The sequence below is a fragment of the Strongylocentrotus purpuratus genome, unplaced genomic scaffold (assembly GCF_000002235.5).
Source record: "Strongylocentrotus purpuratus isolate Spur 01 unplaced genomic scaffold, Spur_5.0 spur5_scaffold_2, whole genome shotgun sequence".
Taxonomy (NCBI): domain Eukaryota; kingdom Metazoa; phylum Echinodermata; class Echinoidea; order Camarodonta; family Strongylocentrotidae; genus Strongylocentrotus; species Strongylocentrotus purpuratus.
This window is the reverse complement of record NW_022145605.1, coordinates 28,483,378-28,503,312: the sequence shown is the minus strand read 5'-3', so window position 1 is coordinate 28,503,312 and position 19,935 is coordinate 28,483,378. Positions and strand designations below refer to the sequence as shown.

At 41.1% G+C, this 19,935-nt stretch overlaps 18 non-coding genes across 18 annotated transcripts; all 18 read left to right on the top strand.

Annotated features, from left to right (window-relative positions):
• The first annotated feature begins 179 nt into the window (after nt 1-179).
• LOC115917852 lies at nt 180-341 on the top strand. The gene has a single exon (XR_004065389.1). It is a non-coding gene; the product is annotated as a U1 spliceosomal RNA (small nuclear RNA).
• Nucleotides 342-1,282: 941 nt separating this feature from the next.
• On the top strand, nt 1,283-1,444 carry LOC115917854. The gene has a single exon (XR_004065391.1). It is a non-coding gene; the product is annotated as a U1 spliceosomal RNA (small nuclear RNA).
• A 935-nt stretch (nt 1,445-2,379) lies between these two features.
• On the top strand, nt 2,380-2,541 carry LOC115917850. The gene has a single exon (XR_004065387.1). It is a non-coding gene; the product is annotated as a U1 spliceosomal RNA (small nuclear RNA).
• A 942-nt stretch (nt 2,542-3,483) lies between these two features.
• Nucleotides 3,484-3,645, top strand: LOC115917849. Its single transcript, XR_004065386.1, has one exon. It is a non-coding gene; the product is annotated as a U1 spliceosomal RNA (small nuclear RNA).
• A 942-nt stretch (nt 3,646-4,587) lies between these two features.
• LOC115917845 lies at nt 4,588-4,749 on the top strand. The gene has a single exon (XR_004065382.1). It is a non-coding gene; the product is annotated as a U1 spliceosomal RNA (small nuclear RNA).
• Nucleotides 4,750-5,697: 948 nt separating this feature from the next.
• LOC115917844 lies at nt 5,698-5,859 on the top strand. Its single transcript, XR_004065381.1, has one exon. It is a non-coding gene; the product is annotated as a U1 spliceosomal RNA (small nuclear RNA).
• Nucleotides 5,860-6,807: 948 nt separating this feature from the next.
• Nucleotides 6,808-6,969, top strand: LOC115917843. Its single transcript, XR_004065380.1, has one exon. It is a non-coding gene; the product is annotated as a U1 spliceosomal RNA (small nuclear RNA).
• Nucleotides 6,970-7,915: 946 nt separating this feature from the next.
• On the top strand, nt 7,916-8,077 carry LOC115917842. The gene has a single exon (XR_004065379.1). It is a non-coding gene; the product is annotated as a U1 spliceosomal RNA (small nuclear RNA).
• A 1,047-nt stretch (nt 8,078-9,124) lies between these two features.
• On the top strand, nt 9,125-9,286 carry LOC115917851. Its single transcript, XR_004065388.1, has one exon. It is a non-coding gene; the product is annotated as a U1 spliceosomal RNA (small nuclear RNA).
• Nucleotides 9,287-10,224: 938 nt separating this feature from the next.
• On the top strand, nt 10,225-10,386 carry LOC115917853. Its single transcript, XR_004065390.1, has one exon. It is a non-coding gene; the product is annotated as a U1 spliceosomal RNA (small nuclear RNA).
• A 935-nt stretch (nt 10,387-11,321) lies between these two features.
• Nucleotides 11,322-11,483, top strand: LOC115917841. Its single transcript, XR_004065378.1, has one exon. It is a non-coding gene; the product is annotated as a U1 spliceosomal RNA (small nuclear RNA).
• Nucleotides 11,484-12,423: 940 nt separating this feature from the next.
• On the top strand, nt 12,424-12,585 carry LOC115917840. Its single transcript, XR_004065377.1, has one exon. It is a non-coding gene; the product is annotated as a U1 spliceosomal RNA (small nuclear RNA).
• Nucleotides 12,586-13,527: 942 nt separating this feature from the next.
• Nucleotides 13,528-13,689, top strand: LOC115917839. Its single transcript, XR_004065376.1, has one exon. It is a non-coding gene; the product is annotated as a U1 spliceosomal RNA (small nuclear RNA).
• Nucleotides 13,690-14,637: 948 nt separating this feature from the next.
• On the top strand, nt 14,638-14,799 carry LOC115917838. The gene has a single exon (XR_004065375.1). It is a non-coding gene; the product is annotated as a U1 spliceosomal RNA (small nuclear RNA).
• A 948-nt stretch (nt 14,800-15,747) lies between these two features.
• Nucleotides 15,748-15,909, top strand: LOC115917837. The gene has a single exon (XR_004065374.1). It is a non-coding gene; the product is annotated as a U1 spliceosomal RNA (small nuclear RNA).
• A 946-nt stretch (nt 15,910-16,855) lies between these two features.
• On the top strand, nt 16,856-17,017 carry LOC115917836. The gene has a single exon (XR_004065373.1). It is a non-coding gene; the product is annotated as a U1 spliceosomal RNA (small nuclear RNA).
• A 942-nt stretch (nt 17,018-17,959) lies between these two features.
• LOC115917835 lies at nt 17,960-18,121 on the top strand. The gene has a single exon (XR_004065372.1). It is a non-coding gene; the product is annotated as a U1 spliceosomal RNA (small nuclear RNA).
• A 944-nt stretch (nt 18,122-19,065) lies between these two features.
• LOC115917834 lies at nt 19,066-19,227 on the top strand. The gene has a single exon (XR_004065371.1). It is a non-coding gene; the product is annotated as a U1 spliceosomal RNA (small nuclear RNA).
• The last annotated feature ends 708 nt before the right edge of the window (nt 19,228-19,935 follow it).

Sequence of the window (19,935 nt, the reverse complement as noted above, 5' to 3'; positions counted from 1 at the left end):
CAGTGTAATTAAATGTAAACATTATGTACTGTGTATTAAACTATCTTATGTATTTTTTGAGAAATGTACAATTTTCTTTATATTTTGATATATGTAAATCAATGAAGCTGTATATTTGTTTGTTATATATTTTGTACTGAAAGAATACAATAAAACAATACTACCAAAAAACAAAAAAAATACTTACCTGGCGCAGGGGTCGCATTGATCAAGAAGGATGCACCCCCAGGGCGAGGCTTGCCATTGCACTCCGGCTTGCTGAACCTTGCGATTCCCCAAAACGTGGGGAACTCGGGCGTATTATTTATGGTAGCGGAGATCTGCGTTCGCGCTATCTCCTACAAAACGAATGTAAAGAAAAGTAAATAAGTTGTTTTTGTAAGTTCTACGCCTCCCATTTACACCCAAATCCAAACTTTGATTTGTGCAACATATCTATCTCTCCAAGCTCGAGATGTCCCATTGTCAACAAATTAAAGATCGAGTTCGAGAACTAAGACTATTGGCTATTGGAATAGACCTCCTTTACCATTCCAATTGTCATTTTCATCTATTGGGGTAAACAAAAAATTAAATTGAAACCCTTTATTTTCGAGACGTCTGTTGCTGAGGGTAGCTACTTCGACTGGTTTTTAAATTTATCCTGCTGTGCAAGAATGTGAAATGGAATCAACAAATGCGAAATAAACTCTGCAAATTTCATTGAGTTAATGGCAAAACGGACAATTTCGGTCACAGACTTTATTAACGCACTTAATGACATATTCGCAATGAGCCTCTTGTGCATCTGTAATGGGTCTTGTTTTCATGACTTATAAATGATAAAACAATATGTTTCGAAAGAGGTTGTGAACACATCTGCCTTTGCCGAATCCGGCTTCTCGGGGTTTTGCACTGGCTGCCCGACCACAGGATACAATCTATTTGCTGATCTTCGTATGACGCTATTCTTATTTAAATCCATGACGTCCAAGTATCTGCATTGTTAGATCCATGAATATGCACCCCATCAACAATACCCTTTAGTCAGTTATATGCTGCGGCCTTATTTTGAAAGAGTGAAAATATTTCTTCCCAAATTGTGATTTTTCAAGAGGGATGGCAAAGAAAATGCCGGCCATCTGTAGGAACACTTTCATAGTGCCAAGAAACTGCAGTCACACCTCCAAAGTGGGGCATAGATGAGATTCTGCATGTGATTTCTTGCTGTAGGACTGGATGTTTAACCGTTTTATGTCATCCAAGGGATTTGATCAAGAACTGCGACCGATTCTTTCGAAGCATACTTACCTGGCGCAGGGGTCGCATTGATCAAGAAGGATGCAACCCCAGGGCGAGGCTTGCCATTGCACTCCGGCTTGCTGAACCTTGCGATTCCCCCAAACGTGGGGAACTCGGGCGTATTATTTATGGTAGCGGAGATCTGCGTTCGCGCTATCTCCTACAAAACGAATGTAAAGAAAAGTAAATAAGTTGTCCTTTGTAAGTTCTACGCCTCCCATTCACACCCAAATCCAAACTTTGATTTGTGCAACATATCTATCTCTCCAAGCTCGAGATGTCCCATTGTCAACAAATTAAAGATCGAGTTCGAGAACTAAGACTATTGGCTATTGGAATAGACCTCCTTTACCATTCCAATTGTCATTTTCATCTATTGGGGTAAACAAAAAATTAAATTGAAACCCTTTGTTTTCGAGACGTCTGTTGCTGAGGGTAGCTACTTCGACTGGTTTTTAAATTTATCCTGCTGTTAAGAATGTGAAATGGAATCAACAAATGTGAAATAAACTCTGCAAATTTCATTGAGTTAATGGCAAAACGGACAATTTCGGTCACAGACTTTATTAACGCACTTAATGACATAAGCAGGGAGCCTCTTGTGCATCTGTAATGGGTCTTGTTTTCATGACTGATAAATGATAAAACAATATGTTTCGAAAGAGGTTGTGAACACATCTGCCTTTGCCGAATCCGGCTTCTCGGGGTTTTGCACTGGCTGCCCGACCACAGGATACAATCATTTTGCTGATCTTCGTATGACGCTGTTGTTATTTAAATCCGTGACGTCCAAGTATCTGCATTGTTAAATTCATGAATATGCACGGCATCAACAATACCGTTTACTCACATGCTGCAGCATTATTTTGAAAGAATGTCAATATATCTTCCTGAATTATGACTTTTCAAGGAAGGTGGCACGTAAAAGGCCGACCATCTGTAGAAAAACTTTCTTAGTGCCAAGAAACTGCAGTCACACCTCCAAAGTGGGGCATAGATGAGATTCTGCATGTGATTTCTTGCTGTAGGACTGGATGTTTAACCGTTTTATGTCATCCAAGGGATTTGATCAAGAACTGCGACCGATTCTTTCGAAGCATACTTACCTGGCGCAGGGGTCGCATTGATCAAGAAGGATGCACCCCCAGGGCGAGGTTTGCCATTGCACTCCGGCTTGCTGAACCTTGCGATTCCCCCAAACGTGGGGAACTCGGGCGTATTATTTATGGTAGCGGAGATCTGCGTTCGCGCTATCTCCTACAAAACGAATGTAAAGAAAAGTAAAAAAGTTGTCCTTTGTAAGTTCTACGCCTCCCATTCACACCCAAATCCAAACTTTGATTTGTGCAACATATCTATATCTCCAAGCTCGAGATGTCCCATTGTCAACAAATTAAAGATCGAGTTCGAGAACTAAGACTATTGGCTATTGGAATAGACCTCCTTTACCATTCCAATTGTCATTTTCATCTATTGGGGTAAACAAAAAATTAAATTGAAACCCTTTGTTTTCGAGACGTCTGTTGCTGAGGGTAGCTACTTCGACTGGTTTTTAAATTTATCCTGCTGTGTAAGAATGTGAAATGGAATCAACAAATGTGAAATAAACTCTGCAAATTTCATTGAGTTAATGGCAAAAAGGACAATTTCGGGCACAGACTTTATTAACGCACTTAATGACATATTAGCAGGGAGCCTCTTGTGCATCTGTAATGGGTCTTGTTTTCATGACTTATAAATGATAAAACAATATGTTTCGAAAGAGGTTGTGAACACATCTGCCTTTGCCGAATCCGGCTTCTCGGGGTTTTGCACTGGCTGCCCGACCACAGGATACAATCATTTTGCTGATCTTCGTATGACGCTATTCTTATTTAAATCCATGACGTCCAAGTATCTGCATTGTTAAATTCATGAATATGCACGGTATCAACAATACCGTTTACTCGGTCATATGCTGCAGCCTTATTTTAAAAGAAAGTCAATATATCTTCCTAAATTGTGACTTTTCAAGGAAGGTGGCACGTAAAAGGCCGACCATCTGTAGGAACATTTTCATAGTGCCAAGAAACTGCAGGCACACCTCCAAAGTGGGGCATAGATGAGATTCTGCATGTGATTTCTTGCTGTAGGACTGGATGTTTAACCGTTTTATGTCATCCAAGGGATTTGATCAAGAACTGCGACCGATTCTTTCGAAGCATACTTACCTGGCGCAGGGGTCGCATTGATCAAGAAGGATGCACCCCCAGGGCGAGGTTTGCCATTGCACTCCGGCTTGCTGAACCTTGCGATTCCCCCAAACGTGGGGAACTCGGGCGTATTATTTATGGTAGCGGAGATCTGCGTTCGCGCTATCTCCTACAAAACGAATGTAAAGAAAAGTAAATAAGTTGTCCTTTGTAAGTTCTACGCCTTCCATTCACACCCAAATCCAAACTTTGATTTGTGCAACATATCTATCTCTCCAAGCTCGAGATGTCCCTTTGTCAACAAATTAAAGATCGAGTTCGAGAACTAAGACTATTGGCTATTGGAATAGACCTCCTTTACCATTCCAATTGTCATTTTCATCTATTGGGGTAAACAAAAAATTAAATTGAAACCCTTTGTTTTCGAGACGTCTGTTGCTGAGGGTAGCTACTTCGACTGGTTTTTAAATTTATCCTGCTGTGTGAGAATGTGAAATGGTATCAACAAATGTGAAATAAACTCTGCAAATTTCATTGAGTTAATGGCAAAACGGACAATTTCGGTCACAGACTTTATTAACGCACTTAATGACATATTAGCAGGGAGCCTCTTGTGCATCTGTAATGGGTCTTGTTTTCATGACTTATAAATGATAAAACAATATGTTTCGAAAGAGGTTGTGAACACATCTGCCTTTGCTGAATCCGGCTTCTCGGGGTTTTGCACTGGCTGCCCGACCACAGGATACAATCATTTTGCTGATCTTCGTATGACGCTATTCTTATTTAAATCCATGACGTCCAAGTATCTGCATTGTTAAATTCATGAATATGCACGGTATCAACAATACCGTTTACTCGGTCATATGCTGCAGCCTTATTTTAAAAGAAAGTCAATATATCTTCCTAAATTGTGACTTTTCAAGGAAGGTGGCACGTAAAAGGCCGACCATCTGTAGGAACACTTTCATAGTGCCAAGAAACTGCAGGCACACCTCCAAAGTGGGGCATAGATGAGATTCTGCATGTGATTTCTTGCTGTAGGACTGGATGTTTAACCGTTTTATGTCATCCAAGGGATTTGATCAAGAACTGCGACCGATTCTTTCGAAGCATACTTACCTGGCGCAGGGGTCGCATTGATCAAGAAGGATGCACCCCCAGGGCGAGGCTTGCCATTGCACTCCGGCTTGCTGAACCTTGCGATTCCCCCAAACGTGGGGAACTCGGGCGTATTATTTATGGTAGCGGAGATCTGCGTTCGCGCTATCTCCTACAAAACGAATGTAAAGAAAAGTAAATAAGTTGTCCTTTGTAAGTTCTACGCCTCCCATTCACACCCAAATCCAAACTTTGATTTGTGCAACATATCTATCTCTCCAAGCTCGAGATGTCCCATTGTCAACAATTTAAAGATCGAGTTCGAGAAATAAGACTATTGGCTATTGGAATAGACCTCCTTCACCATTCCAATTGTCATTTTCATATATTGAGGTAGACAAAAAATTAAATTGAAACCCTTTGCTTTCGAGACGTCTATTGCTGAGGGTAGCTACTTCGACTGGTATTGAAATTTGACCTGCTGTGTGAGAATGTGAAATGGTATCAAAAAATGTGAAATAAACTCGTCAAATTTTATTGAGTTAATGGCAAAACGGACAATTTCGGTCACAGACTTTATTAACGCACTTAATGACATATTAGCAGGGAGTCTCTTGTGCATCTGTAATGGGTCTTGTTTTCATGACTTATAAATGATAAAACAATATGTTTCGAAAGAGGTTGTGAACACATCTGCCTTTGCAGAATCCGGTTCCGGCTCCTCGGGGTATTTTACTGGCTGCCCGACCAAAGAATACAATCCTTTTGCTGATTTTAGTATGACGCTGTTGTTATTTAAATCCGTGACGTCCAAGTATCTGCATTGTTAGATTCATGAATATGCACCCCATCAACAATACCCTTTAGTCAGTTATATGCTGCGGCCTTATTTTGAAAGAGTGAAAATATTTCTTCCCAAATTGTGATTTTTCAAGAGGGATGGCAAAGAAAATGCCGGCCATCTGTAGGAACACTTTCATAGTGCCAAGAAACTGCAGTCACACCTCCAAAGTGGGGCATAGATGAGATTCTGCATGTGATTTCTTGCTGTAGGACTGGATGTTTAACCGTTTTATGTCATCCAAGGGATTTGATCAAGAACTGCGACCGATTCTTTCGAAGCATACTTACCTGGCGCAGGGGTCGCATTGATCAAGAAGGATGCACCCCCAGGGCGAGGCTTGCCATTGCACTCCGGCTTGCTGAACCTTGCGATTCCCCCAAACGTGGGGAACTCGGGCGTATTATTTATGGTAGCGGAGATCTGCGTTCGCGCTATCTCCTACAAAACGAATGTAAAGAAAAGTAAATAAGTTGTCCTTTGTAAGTTCTACGCCTCCCATTCACACCCAAATCCAAACTTTGATTTGTGCAACATATCTATCTCTCCAAGCTCGAGATGTCCCATTGTCAACAATTTAAAGATCGAGTTCGAGAAATAAGACTATTGGCTATTGGAATAGACCTCCTTCACCATTCCAATTGTCATTTTCATATATTGAGGTAGACAAAAAATTAAATTGAAACCCTTTGCTTTCGAGACGTCTATTGCTGAGGGTAGCTACTTCGACTGGTATTGAAATTTGACCTGCTGTGTGAGAATGTGAAATGGTATCAAAAAATGTGAAATAAACTCGTCAAATTTTATTGAGTTAATGGCAAAACGGACAATTTCGGTCACAGACTTTATTAACGCACTTAATGACATATTAGCAGGGAGTCTCTTGTGCATCTGTAATGGGTCTGGTTTTCATGACTTATAAATGATAAAACAATATGTTTCGAAAGAGGTTGTGAACACATCTGCCTTTGCAGAATCCGGTTCCGGCTCCTCGGGGTATTTTACTGGCTGCCCGACCAAAGAATACAATCCTTTTGCTGATTTTAGTATGACGCTGTTGTTATTTAAATCCGTGACGTCCAAGTATCTGCATTGTTAGATTCATGAATATGCACCCCATCAACAATACCCTTTAGTCAGTTATATGCTGCGGCCTTATTTTGAAAGAGTGAAAATATTTCTTCCCAAATTGTGATTTTTCAAGAGGGATGGCAAAGAAAATGCCGGCCATCTGTAGGAACACTTTCATAGTGCCAAGAAACTGCAGTCACACCTCCAAAGTGGGGCATAGATGAGATTCTGCATGTGATTTCTTGCTGTAGGACTGGATGTTTAACCGTTTTATGTCATCCAAGGGATTTGATCAAGAACTGCGACCGATTCTTTCGAAGCATACTTACCTGGCGCAGGGGTCGCATTGATCAAGAAGGATGCACCCCCAGGGCGAGGCTTGCCATTGCACTCCGGCTTGCTGAACCTTGCGATTCCCCCAAACGTGGGGAACTCGGGCGTATTATTTATGGTAGCGGAGATCTGCGTTCGCGCTATCTCCTACAAAACGAATGTAAAGAAAAGTAAATAAGTTGTCCTTTGTAAGTTCTACGCCTCCCATTCACACCCAAATCCAAACTTTGATTTGTGCAACATATCTATCTCTCCAAGCTCGAGATGTCCCATTGTCAACAATTTAAAGATCGAGTTCGAGAAATAAGACTATTGGCTATTGGAATAGACCTCCTTCACCATTCCAATTGTCATTTTCATATATTGAGGTAGACAAAAAATTAAATTGAAACCCTTTGCTTTCGAGACGTCTATTGCTGAGGGTAGCTACTTCGACTGGTATTGAAATTTGACCTGCTGTGTGAGAATGTGAAATGGTATCAAAAAATGTGAAATAAACTCGCAAATTTTATTGAGTTAATGGCAAAACGGACAATTTCGGTCACAGACTTTATTAACGCACTTAATGACATATTAGCAGGGAGTCTCTTGTGCATCTGTAATGGGTCTGTTTTCATGACTTATAAATGATAAAACAATATGTTTCGAAAGAGGTTGTGAACACATCTGCCTTTGCAGAATCCGGTTCCGGCTCCTCGGGGTATTTTACTGGCTGCCCGACCAAAGAATACAATCCTTTTGCTGATTTTAGTATGACGCTGTTGTTATTTAAATCCGTGACGTCCAAGTATCTGCATTGTTAGATTCATGAATATGCACCCCATCAACAATACCCTTTAGTCAGTTATATGCTGCGGCCTTATTTTGAAAGAGTGAAAATATTTCTTCCCAAATTGTGATTTTTCAAGAGGGATGGCAAAGAAAATGCCGGCCATCTGTAGGAACACTTTCATAGTGCCAAGAAACTGCAGTCACACCTCCAAAGTGGGGCATAGATGAGATTCTGCATGTGATTTCTTGCTGTAGGACTGGATGTTTAACCGTTTTATGTCATCCAAGGGATTTGATCAAGAACTGCGACCGATTCTTTCGAAGCATACTTACCTGGCGCAGGGGTCGCATTGATCAAGAAGGATGCACCCCCAGGGCGAGGCTTGCCATTGCACTCCGGCTTGCTGAACCTTGCGATTCCCCCAAACGTGGGGAACTCGGGCGTATTATTTATGGTAGCGGAGATCTGCGTTCGCGCTATCTCCTACAAAACGAATGTAAAGAAAAGTAAATAAGTTGTCCTTTGTAAGTTCTACGCCTCCCATTCACACCCAAATCCAAACTTTGATTCGTGCAACATATCTATCTCTCCAAGCTCAAGATGTCCCATTGTCAACAAATTAAAGATCGAGTTGGAGAACTAAGACTATATTGCCTATTGGCCTAGACCTCCTTCACCATTCCAATTGTCATTTTCATCTATTAAGGTAAATAAAAAATTAAATTGAAACCCTTTGTTTTCGAGACGTCTATTGCTGAGGGTAGCTACTTCGACTGGTATTGAAATTTGACCTGCTGTGTGAGAATGTGAAATGGTATCAAAAAATGTGAAATAAACTCTGCAAATTTTATTGAGTTAATGGCAAAAAGGACAATTTCGGTCACAGACTTTATTAACGCACTTAATGACATATTTGCAGGGAGCCTCTTGTGCATCTGTAATGGGTCTTGCTTTCATGACTTATAAATGATAAAACAATATGTTTCGAAAGAGGTTGTGAACACATCTGCCTTTGCCGAATCCGGCTTCTCGGGGTTTTGCACTGGCTGCCCGACCACAGGATACAATCATTTTGCTGATCTTCGTATGACGCTATTCTTATTTAAATCCATGACGTCCAAGTATCTGCATTGTTAAATTCATGAATATGCACGGCATCAACAATACCGTTTACTCGGTCATATGCTGCAGCATTATTTTGAAAGAATGTCAATATATCTTCCTGAATTGTGACTTTTCAAGGACGTTGGCACGTAAAATGCCGACCATCTGTAGAAACACTTTCTTAGTGCCAAGAAACTGCAGTCACACCTCCAAAGTGGGGCATAGATGAGATTCTGCATGTGATTTCTTGCTGTAGGACTGGATGTTTAACCGTTTTATGTCATCCAAGGGATTTGATCAAGAACTGCGACCGATTCTTTCGAAGCATACATCGTTCAGTGAATGTAAACATTATGTACTGTGATCTTATGTATTTGAGAAATGTACAATCTGATATATGATATATTTTGTACTGAAAGCAATACCCACATACTTACCTGGCGCAGGGGTCGCATTGATCAAGAAGGATGCACCCCCAGGGCGAGGCTTGCCATTGCACTCCGGCTTGCTGAACCTTGCGATTCCCCAAAACGTGGGGAACTCGGGCGTATTATTTATGGTAGCGGAGATCTGCGTTCGCGCTATCTCCTACAAAACGAATGTAAAGAAAAGTAAATAAGTTGTTTTTGTAAGTTCTACGCCTCCCATTCACACCCAAATCCAAACTTTGATTTGTGCAACATATCTATCTCTCCAAGCTCGAGATGTCCCATTGTCAACAAATTAAAGATCGAGTTCGAGAACTAAGACTATTGGCTATTGGAATAGACCTCCTTACCATTCCAATTGTCATTTTCATCTATTGGGGTAAACAAAAAATTAAATTGAAACCCTTTATTTTCGAGACGTCTATTGCTGAGGGTAGCTACTTCGACTGGTTTTGAAATTTACCTGCTGTGCAAGAATGTGAAATGGTATCAACAAATGTGAAATAAACTCTGCAAATTTCATTGAGTTAATGGCAAAACGGACAATTTCGGTCACAGACTTTATTAACGCACTTAATGACATATTCGCAGGGAGCCTCTTGTGCATCTGTAATGGGTCTTGTTTTCATGACTTATAAATGATAAAACAATATGTTTCGAAAGAGGTTGTGAACACATCTGCCTTTGCCGAATCCGGCTTCTCGGGGTTTTGCACTGGCTGCCCGACCACAGGATACAATCTTTTGCTGATCTTCGTATGACGCTATTCTTATTTAAATCCATGACGTCCAAGTATCTGCATTGTTAGATTCATGAATATGCACCCCATCAACAATACCCTTTAGTCAGTTATATGCTGCGGCCTTATTTTGAAAGAGTGAAAATATTTCTTCCCAAATTGTGATTTTTCAAGAGGGATGGCAAAGAAAATGCCGGCCATCTGTAGGAACACTTTCATAGTGCCAAGAAACTGCAGTCACACCTCCAAAGTGGGGCATAGATGAGATTCTGCATGTGATTTCTTGCTGTAGGACTGGATGTTTAACCGTTTTATGTCATCCAAGGGATTTGATCAAGAACTGCGACCGATTCTTTCGAAGCATACTTACCTGGCGCAGGGGTCGCATTGATCAAGAAGGATGCAACCCCAGGGCGAGGCTTGCCATTGCACTCCGGCTTGCTGAACCTTGCGATTCCCCCAAACGTGGGGAACTCGGGCGTATTATTTATGGTAGCGGAGATCTGCGTTCGCGCTATCTCCTACAAAACGAATGTAAAGAAAAGTAAATAAGTTGTCCTTTGTAAGTTCTACGCCTCCCATTCACACCCAAATCCAAACTTTGATTTGTGCAACATATCTATCTCTCCAAGCTCGAGATGTCCCATTGTCAACAAATTAAAGATCGAGTTCGAGAACTAAGACTATTGGCTATTGGAATAGACCTCCTTCACCATTCCAATTGTCATTTTCATCTATTGGGGTAAACAAAAAATTAAATTGAAACCCTTTGTTTTCGAGACGTCTATTGCTGAGGGTAGCTACTTCGACTGGTTTTAAATTTACCTGCTGTGTGAGAATGTGAAATGGTATCAACAAATGTGAAATAAACTCTGCAAATTTCATTGAGTTAATGGCAAAACGGACAATTTCGGTCACAGACTTTATTAACGCACTTAATGACATATTAGCAGGGAGCCTCTTGTGCATCTGTAATGGGTCTTGTTTTCATGACTTATAAATGATAAAACAATATGTTTCGAAAGAGGTTGTGAACACATCTGCCTTTGCCGAATCCGGCTTCTCGGGGTTTTGCACTGGCTGCCCGACCACAGGATACAATCATTTTGCTGATCTTCGTATGACGCTGTTGTTATTTAAATCCGTGACGTCCAAGTATCTGCATTGTTAAATTCATGAATATGCACGGCATCAACAATACCGTTTACTCATATGCTGCAGCATTATTTTGAAAGAATGTCAATATATCTTCCTGAATTGTGACTTTTCAAGGAAGGTGGCACGTAAAAGGCCGACCATCTGTAGAACACTTTCATAGTGCCAAGAAACTGCAGTCACACCTCCAAAGTGGGGCATAGATGAGATTCTGCATGTGATTTCTTGCTGTAGGACTGGATGTTTAACCGTTTTATGTCATCCAAGGGATTTGATCAAGAACTGCGACCGATTCTTTCGAAGCATACTTACCTGGCGCAGGGGTCGCATTGATCAAGAAGGATGCACCCCCAGGGCGAGGCTTGCCATTGCACTCCGGCTTGCTGAACCTTGCGATTCCCCCAAACGTGGGGAACTCGGGCGTATTATTTATGGTAGCGGAGATCTGCGTTCGCGCTATCTCCTACAAAACGAATGTAAAGAAAAGTAAAAAAGTTGTCCTTTGTAAGTTCTACGCCTCCCATTCACACCCAAATCCAAACTTTGATTTGTGCAACATATCTATCTCTCCAAGCTCGAGATGTCCCATTGTCAACAAATTAAAGATCGAGTTCGAGAACTAAGACTATTGCCTATTGGAATAGACCTCCTTTACCATTCCAATTGTCATTTTCATCTATTGAGGTAAACAAAAAATTAAATTGAAACCCTTTGTTTTCGAGACGTCTATTGCTGAGGGTAGCTACTTCGACTGGTTTTAAATTTATCCTGCTGTGTGAGAATGTGAAATGGTATCAACAAATGTGAAATAAACTCTGCAAATTTCATTGAGTTAATGGCAAAAAGGACAATTTCGGTCACAGACTTTATTAACGCACTTAATGACATATTAGCAGGGAGCCTCTTGTGCATCTGTAATGGGTCTTGTTTTCATGACTTATAAATGATAAAACAATATGTTTCGAAAGAGGTTGTGAACACATCTGCCTTTGCCGAATCCGGCTTCTCGGGGTTTTGCACTGGCTGCCCGACCACAGGATACAATCATTTTGCTGATCTTCGTATGACGCTATTGTTATTTAAATCCGTGACGTCCAAGTATCTGCATTGTTAAATTCATGAATATGCACGGTATCAACAATACCGTTTACTCGGTCATATGCTGCAGCCTTATTTTAAAGAAAGTCAATATATCTTCCTAAATTGTGACTTTTCAAGGAAGGTGGCACGTAAAAGGCCGACCATCTGTAGGAACACTTTCATAGTGCCAAGAAACTGCAGGCACACCTCCAAAGTGGGGCATAGATGAGATTCTGCATGTGATTTCTTGCTGTAGGACTGGATGTTTAACCGTTTTATGTCATCCAAGGGATTTGATCAAGAACTGCGACCGATTCTTTCGAAGCATACTTACCTGGCGCAGGGGTCGCATTGATCAAGAAGGATGCACCCCCAGGGCGAGGCTTGCCATTGCACTCCGGCTTGCTGAACCTTGCGATTCCCCCAAACGTGGGGAACTCGGGCGTATTATTTATGGTAGCGGAGATCTGCGTTCGCGCTATCTCCTACAAAACGAATGTAAAGAAAAGTAAATAAGTTGTCCTTTGTAAGTTCTACGCCTTCCATTCACACCCAAATCCAAACTTTGATTTGTGCAACATATCTATCTCTCCAAGCTCGAGATGTCCCATTGTCAACAAATTAAAGATCGAGTTCGAGAACTAAGACTATTGGCTATTGGAATAGACCTCCTTCACCATTCCAATTGTCATTTTCATCTATTGGGGTAAACAAAAAATTAAATTGAAACCCTTTGTTTTCGAGACGTCTATTGCTGAGGGTAGCTACTTCGACTGGTTTTGAAATTTACCCTGCTGTGTGAGAATGTGAAATGGTATCAACAAATGTGAAATAAACTCTGCAAATTTCATTGAGTTAATGGCAAAACGGACAATTTCGGTCACAGACTTTATTAACGCACTTAATGACATATTAGCAGGGAGCCTCTTGTGCATCTGTAATGGGTCTTGTTTTCATGACTTATAAATGATAAAACAATATGTTTCGAAAGAGGTTGTGAACACATCTGCCTTTGCAGAATCCGGCTTCTCGGGGTTTTGCACTGGCTGCCCGACCACAGGATACAATCATTTTGCTGATCTTCGTATGACGCTATTCTTATTTAAATCCATGACGTCCAAGTATCTGCATTGTTAAATTCATGAATATGCACGGTATCAACAATACCGTTTACTCGGTCATATGCTGCAGCCTTATTTTAAAAGAAAGTCAATATATCTTCCTAAATTGTGACTTTTCAAGGAAGGTGGCACGTAAAAGGCCGACCATCTGTAGGAACACTTTCATAGTGCCAAGAAACTGCAGGCACACCTCCAAAGTGGGGCATAGATGAGATTCTGCATGTGATTTCTTGCTGTAGGACTGGATGTTTAACCGTTTTATGTCATCCAAGGGATTTGATCAAGAACTGCGACCGATTCTTTCGAAGCATACTTACCTGGCGCAGGGGTCGCATTGATCAAGAAGGATGCACCCCCAGGGCGAGGCTTGCCATTGCACTCCGGCTTGCTGAACCTTGCGATTCCCCCAAACGTGGGGAACTCGGGCGTATTATTTATGGTAGCGGAGATCTGCGTTCGCGCTATCTCCTACAAAACGAATGTAAAGAAAAGTAAATAAGTTGTCCTTTGTAAGTTCTACGCCTCCCATTCACACCCAAATCCAAACTTTGATTTGTGCAACATATCTATCTCTCCAAGCTCGAGATGTCCCATTGTCAACAAATTAAAGATCGAGTTCGAGAAATAAGACTATTGGCTATTGGAATAGACCTCCTTCACCATTCCAATTGTCATTTTCATCTATTGAGGTAAACAAAAAATTAAATTGAAACCCTTTGCTTTCGAGACGTCTATTGCTGAGGGTAGCTACTTCGACTGGTATTGAAATTTGACCTGCTGTGTGAGAATGTGAAATGGTATCAAAAAATGTGAAATAAACTCTGCAAATTTTATTGAGTTAATGGCAAAACGGACAATTTCGGTCACAGACTTTATTAACGCACTTAATGACATATTAGCAGGGAGCCTCTTGTGCATCTGTAATGGGTCTTGTTTTCATGACTTATAAATGATAAAACAATATGTTTCGAAAGAGGTTGTGAACACATCTGCCTTTGCAGAATCCGGTTCCGGCTCCTCGGGGTATTTTACTGGCTGCCCGACCAAAGAATACAATCCTTTTGCTGATTTTAGTATGACGCTGTTGTTATTTAAATCCGTGACGTCCAAGTATCTGCATTGTTAGATTCATGAATATGCACCCCATCAACAATACCCTTTAGTCAGTTATATGCTGCGGCCTTATTTTGAAAGAGTGAAAATATTTCTTCCCAAATTGTGATTTTTCAAGAGGGATGGCAAAGAAAATGCCGGCCATCTGTAGGAACACTTTCATAGTGCCAAGAAACTGCAGTCACACCTCCAAAGTGGGGCATAGATGAGATTCTGCATGTGATTTCTTGCTGTAGGACTGGATGTTTAACCGTTTTATGTCATCCAAGGGATTTGATCAAGAACTGCGACCGATTCTTTCGAAGCATACTTACCTGGCGCAGGGGTCGCATTGATCAAGAAGGATGCACCCCCAGGGCGAGGCTTGCCATTGCACTCCGGCTTGCTGAACCTTGCGATTCCCCCAAACGTGGGGAACTCGGGCGTATTATTTATGGTAGCGGAGATCTGCGTTCGCGCTATCTCCTACAAAACGAATGTAAAGAAAAGTAAATAAGTTGTCCTTTGTAAGTTCTACGCCTCCCATTCACACCCAAATCCAAACTTTGATTTGTGCAACATATCTATCTCTCCAAGCTCGAGATGTCCCATTGTCAACAATTTAAAGATCGAGTTCGAGAAATAAGACTATTGGCTATTGGAATAGACCTCCTTCACCATTCCAATTGTCATTTTCATCTATTGAGGTAGACAAAAAATTAAATTGAAACCCTTTGCTTTCGAGACGTCTATTGCTGAGGGTAGCTACTTCGACTGGTATTGAAATTTGACCTGCTGTGTGAGAATGTGAAATGGTATCAAAAAATGTGAAATAAACTCGCAAATTTTATTGAGTTAATGGCAAAAACGGACAATTTCGGTCACAGACTTTATTAACGCACTTAATGACATATTAGCAGGGAGCCTCTTGTGCATCTGTAATGGGTCTTGTTTTCATGACTTATAAATGATAAAACAATATGTTTCGAAAGAGGTTGTGAACACATCTGCCTTTGCAGAATCCGGTTCCGGCTCCTCGGGGTATTTTACTGGCTGCCCGACCAAAGAATACAATCCTTTTGCTGATTTTAGTATGACGCTGTTGTTATTTAAATCCGTGACGTCCAAGTATCTGCATTGTTAGATTCATGAATATGCACCCCATCAACAATACCCTTTAGTCAGTTATATGCTGCGGCCTTATTTTGAAAGAGTGAAAATATTTCTTCCCAAATTGTGATTTTTCAAGAGGGATGGCAAAGAAAATGCCGGCCATCTGTAGGAACACTTTCATAGTGCCAAGAAACTGCAGTCACACCTCCAAAGTGGGGCATAGATGAGATTCTGCATGTGATTTCTTGCTGTAGGACTGGATGTTTAACCGTTTTATGTCATCCAAGGGATTTGATCAAGAACTGCGACCGATTCTTTCGAAGCATACTTACCTGGCGCAGGGGTCGCATTGATCAAGAAGGATGCACCCCCAGGGCGAGGCTTGCCATTGCACTCCGGCTTGCTGAACCTTGCGATTCCCCCAAACGTGGGGAACTCGGGCGTATTATTTATGGTAGCGGAGATCTGCGTTCGCGCTATCTCCTACAAAACGAATGTAAAGAAAAGTAAATAAGTTGTCCTTTGTAAGTTCTACGCCTCCCATTCACACCCAAATCCAAACTTTGATTTGTGCAACATATCTATCTCTCCAAGCTCGAGATGTCCCATTGTCAACAATTTAAAGATCGAGTTCGAGAAATAAGACTATTGGCTATTGGAATAGACCTCCTTCACCATTCCAATTGTCATTTTCATCTATTGAGGTAGACAAAAAATTAAATTGAAACCCTTTGCTTTCGAGACGTCTATTGCTGAGGGTAGCTACTTCGACTGGTATTGAAATTTGACCTGCTGTGTGAGAATGTGAAATGGTATCAAAAAATGTGAAATAAACTCTGCAAATTTATTGAGTTAATGGCAAAACGGACAATTTCGGTCACAGACTTTATTAACGCACTTAATGACATATTAGCAGGGAGCCTCTTGTGCATCTGTAATGGGTCTGTTTTCATGACTTATAAATGATAAAACAATATGTTTCGAAAGAGGTTGTGAACACATCTGCCTTTGCAGAATCCGGTTCCGGCTCCTCGGGGTATTTTACTGGCTGCCCGACCAAAGAATACAATCCTTTTGCTGATTTTAGTATGACGCTGTTGTTATTTAAATCCGTGACGTCCAAGTATCTGCATTGTTAGATTCATGAATATGCACCCCATCAACAATACCCTTTAGTCAGTTATATGCTGCGGCCTTATTTTGAAAGAGTGAAAATATTTCTTCCCAAATTGTGATTTTTCAAGAGGGATGGCAAAGAAAATGCCGGCCATCTGTAGGAACACTTTCATAGTGCCAAGAAACTGCAGTCACACCTCCAAAGTGGGGCATAGATGAGATTCTGCATGTGATTTCTTGCTGTAGGACTGGATGTTTAACCGTTTTATGTCATCCAAGGGATTTGATCAAGAACTGCGACCGATTCTTTCGAAGCATACTTACCTGGCGCAGGGGTCGCATTGATCAAGAAGGATGCACCCCCAGGGCGAGGCTTGCCATTGCACTCCGGCTTGCTGAACCTTGCGATTCCCCCAAACGTGGGGAACTCGGGCGTATTATTTATGGTAGCGGAGATCTGCGTTCGCGCTATCTCCTACAAAACGAATGTAAAGAAAAGTAAATAAGTTGTCCTTTGTAAGTTCTACGCCTCCCATTCACACCCAAATCCAAACTTTGATTTGTGCAACATATCTATCTCTCCAAGCTCGAGATGTCCCATTGTCAACAAATTAAAGATCGAGTTCGAGAACTAAGACTATTGGCTATTGGAATAGACCTCCTTCACCATTCCAATTGTCATTTTCATCTATTGAGGTAAACAAAAAATTAAATTGAAACCCTTTGTTTTCGAGACGTCTATTGCTGAGGGTAGCTACTTCGACTGGTATTGAAATTTGACCTGCTGTGTGAGAATGTGAAATGGTATCAAAAAATGTGAAATAAACTCTGCAAATTTTATTGAGTTAATGGCAAAAAGGACAATTTCGGTCACAGACTTTATTAACGCACTTAATGACATATTAGCAGGGAGCCTCTTGTGCATCTGTAATGGGTCTTGTTTTCATGACTTATAAATGATAAAACAATATGTTTCGAAAGAGGTTGTGAACACATCTGCCTTTGCAGAATCCGGCTCCTCGGGGTATTTTACTGGCTGCCCGACCAAAGAATACAATCCTTTTGCTGATTTTAGTATGACGCTGTTGTTATTTAAATCCGTGACGTCCAAGTATCTGCATTGTTAGATTCATGAATATGCACCCCATCAACAATACCCTTTAGTCAGTTATATGCTGCGGCCTTATTTTGAAAGAGTGAAAATATTTCTTCCCAAATTGTGATTTTTCAAGAGGGATGGCAAAGAAAATGCCGGCCATCTGTAGGAACACTTTCATAGTGCCAAGAAACTGCAGTCACACCTCCAAAGTGGGGCATAGATGAGATTCTGCATGTGATTTCTTGCTGTAGGACTGGATGTTTAACCGTTTTATGTCATCCAAGGGATTTGATCAAGAACTGCGACCGATTCTTTCGAAGCATACTTACCTGGCGCAGGGGTCGCATTGATCAAGAAGGATGCACCCCCAGGGCGAGGCTTGCCATTGCACTCCGGCTTGCTGAACCTTGCGATTCCCCCAAACGTGGGGAACTCGGGCGTATTATTTATGGTAGCGGAGATCTGCGTTCGCGCTATCTCCTACAAAACGAATGTAAAGAAAAGTAAATAAGTTGTCCTTTGTAAGTTCTACGCCTCCCATTCACACCCAAATCCAAACTTTGATTCGTGCAACATATCTATCTCTCCAAGCTCGAGATGTCCCATTGTCAACAAATTAAAGATCGAGTTCGAGAACTAAGACTATATTGCCTATTGGCCTAGACCTCCTTCACCATTCCAATTGTCATTTTCATCTATTAAGGTAAATAAAAAATTAAATTGAAACCCTTTGTTTTCGAGACGTCTATTGCTGAGGGTAGCTACTTCGACTGGTATTGAAATTTGACCTGCTGTGTGAGAATGTGAAATGGTATCAAAAAATGTGAAATAAACTCTGCAAATTTCATTGAGTTAATGGCAAAAAGGACAATTTCGGTCACAGACTTTATTAACGCACTTAATGACATATTAGCAGGGAGCCTCTTGTGCATCTGTAATGGGTCTTGTTTTCATGACTTATAAATGATAAAACAATATGTTTCGAAAGAGGTTGTGAACACATCTGCCTTTGCCGAATCCGGCTTCTCGGGGTTTTGCACTGGCTGCCCGACCACAGGATACAATCATTTTGCTGATCTTCGTATGACGCTATTCTTATTTAAATCCATGACGTCCAAGTATCTGCATTGTTAAATTCATGAATATGCACGGCATCAACAATACCGTTTACTCGGTCATATGCTGCAGCCTTATTTTGAAAGAAAGTCAATATATCTTCCTAAATTGTGACTTTTCAAGGAAGGTGGCACGTAAAAGGCCGACCATCTGTAGGAACACTTTCATAGTGCCAAGAAACTGCAGTCACACCTCCAAAGTGGGGCATAGATGAGATTCTGCATGTGATTTCTTGCTGTAGGACTGGATGTTTAACCGTTTTATGTCATCCAAGGGATTTGATCAAGAACTGCGACCGATTCTTTCGAAGCATACTTACCTGGCGCAGGGGTCGCATTGATCAAGAAGGATGCACCCCCAGGGCGAGGCTTGCCATTGCACTCCGGCTTGCTGAACCTTGCGATTCCCCCAAACGTGGGGAACTCGGGCGTATTATTTATGGTAGCGGAGATCTGCGTTCGCGCTATCTCCTACAAAACGAATGTAAAGAAAAGTAAATAAGTTGTCCTTTGTAAGTTCTACGCCTCCCATTCACACCCAAATCCAAACTTTGATTTGTGCAACATATCTATCTCTCCAAGCTCGAGATGTCCCATTGTCAACAAATTAAAGATCGAGTTCGAGAACTAAGACTATTGGCTATTGGAATAGACCTCCTTCACCATTCCAATTGTCATTTTCATCTATTGGGGTAAACAAAAAATTAAATTGAAACCCTTTGTTTTCGAGACGTCTATTGCTGAGGGTAGCTACTTCGACTGGTTTTAAATTTGACCTGCTGTGTGAGAATGTGAAATGGTATCAACAAATGTGAAATAAACTCTGCAAATTTCATTGAGTTAATGGCAAAAACGGACAATTTCGGTCACAGACTTTATTAACGCACTTAATGACATATTAGCAGGGAGCCTCTTGTGCATCTGTAATGGGTCTTGTTTTCATGACTTATAAATGATAAAACAATATGTTTCGAAAGAGGTTGTGAACACATCTGCCTTTGCAGAATCCGGCTTCTCGGGGTTTTGCACTGGCTGCCCGACCACAGGATACAATCTTTTGCTGATCTTCGTATGACGCTATTCTTATTTAAATCCATGACGTCCAAGTATCTGCATTGTTAAATTCATGAATATGCACCCCATCAACAATACCGTTTACTCAGTTATATGCTGCAGCCTTAT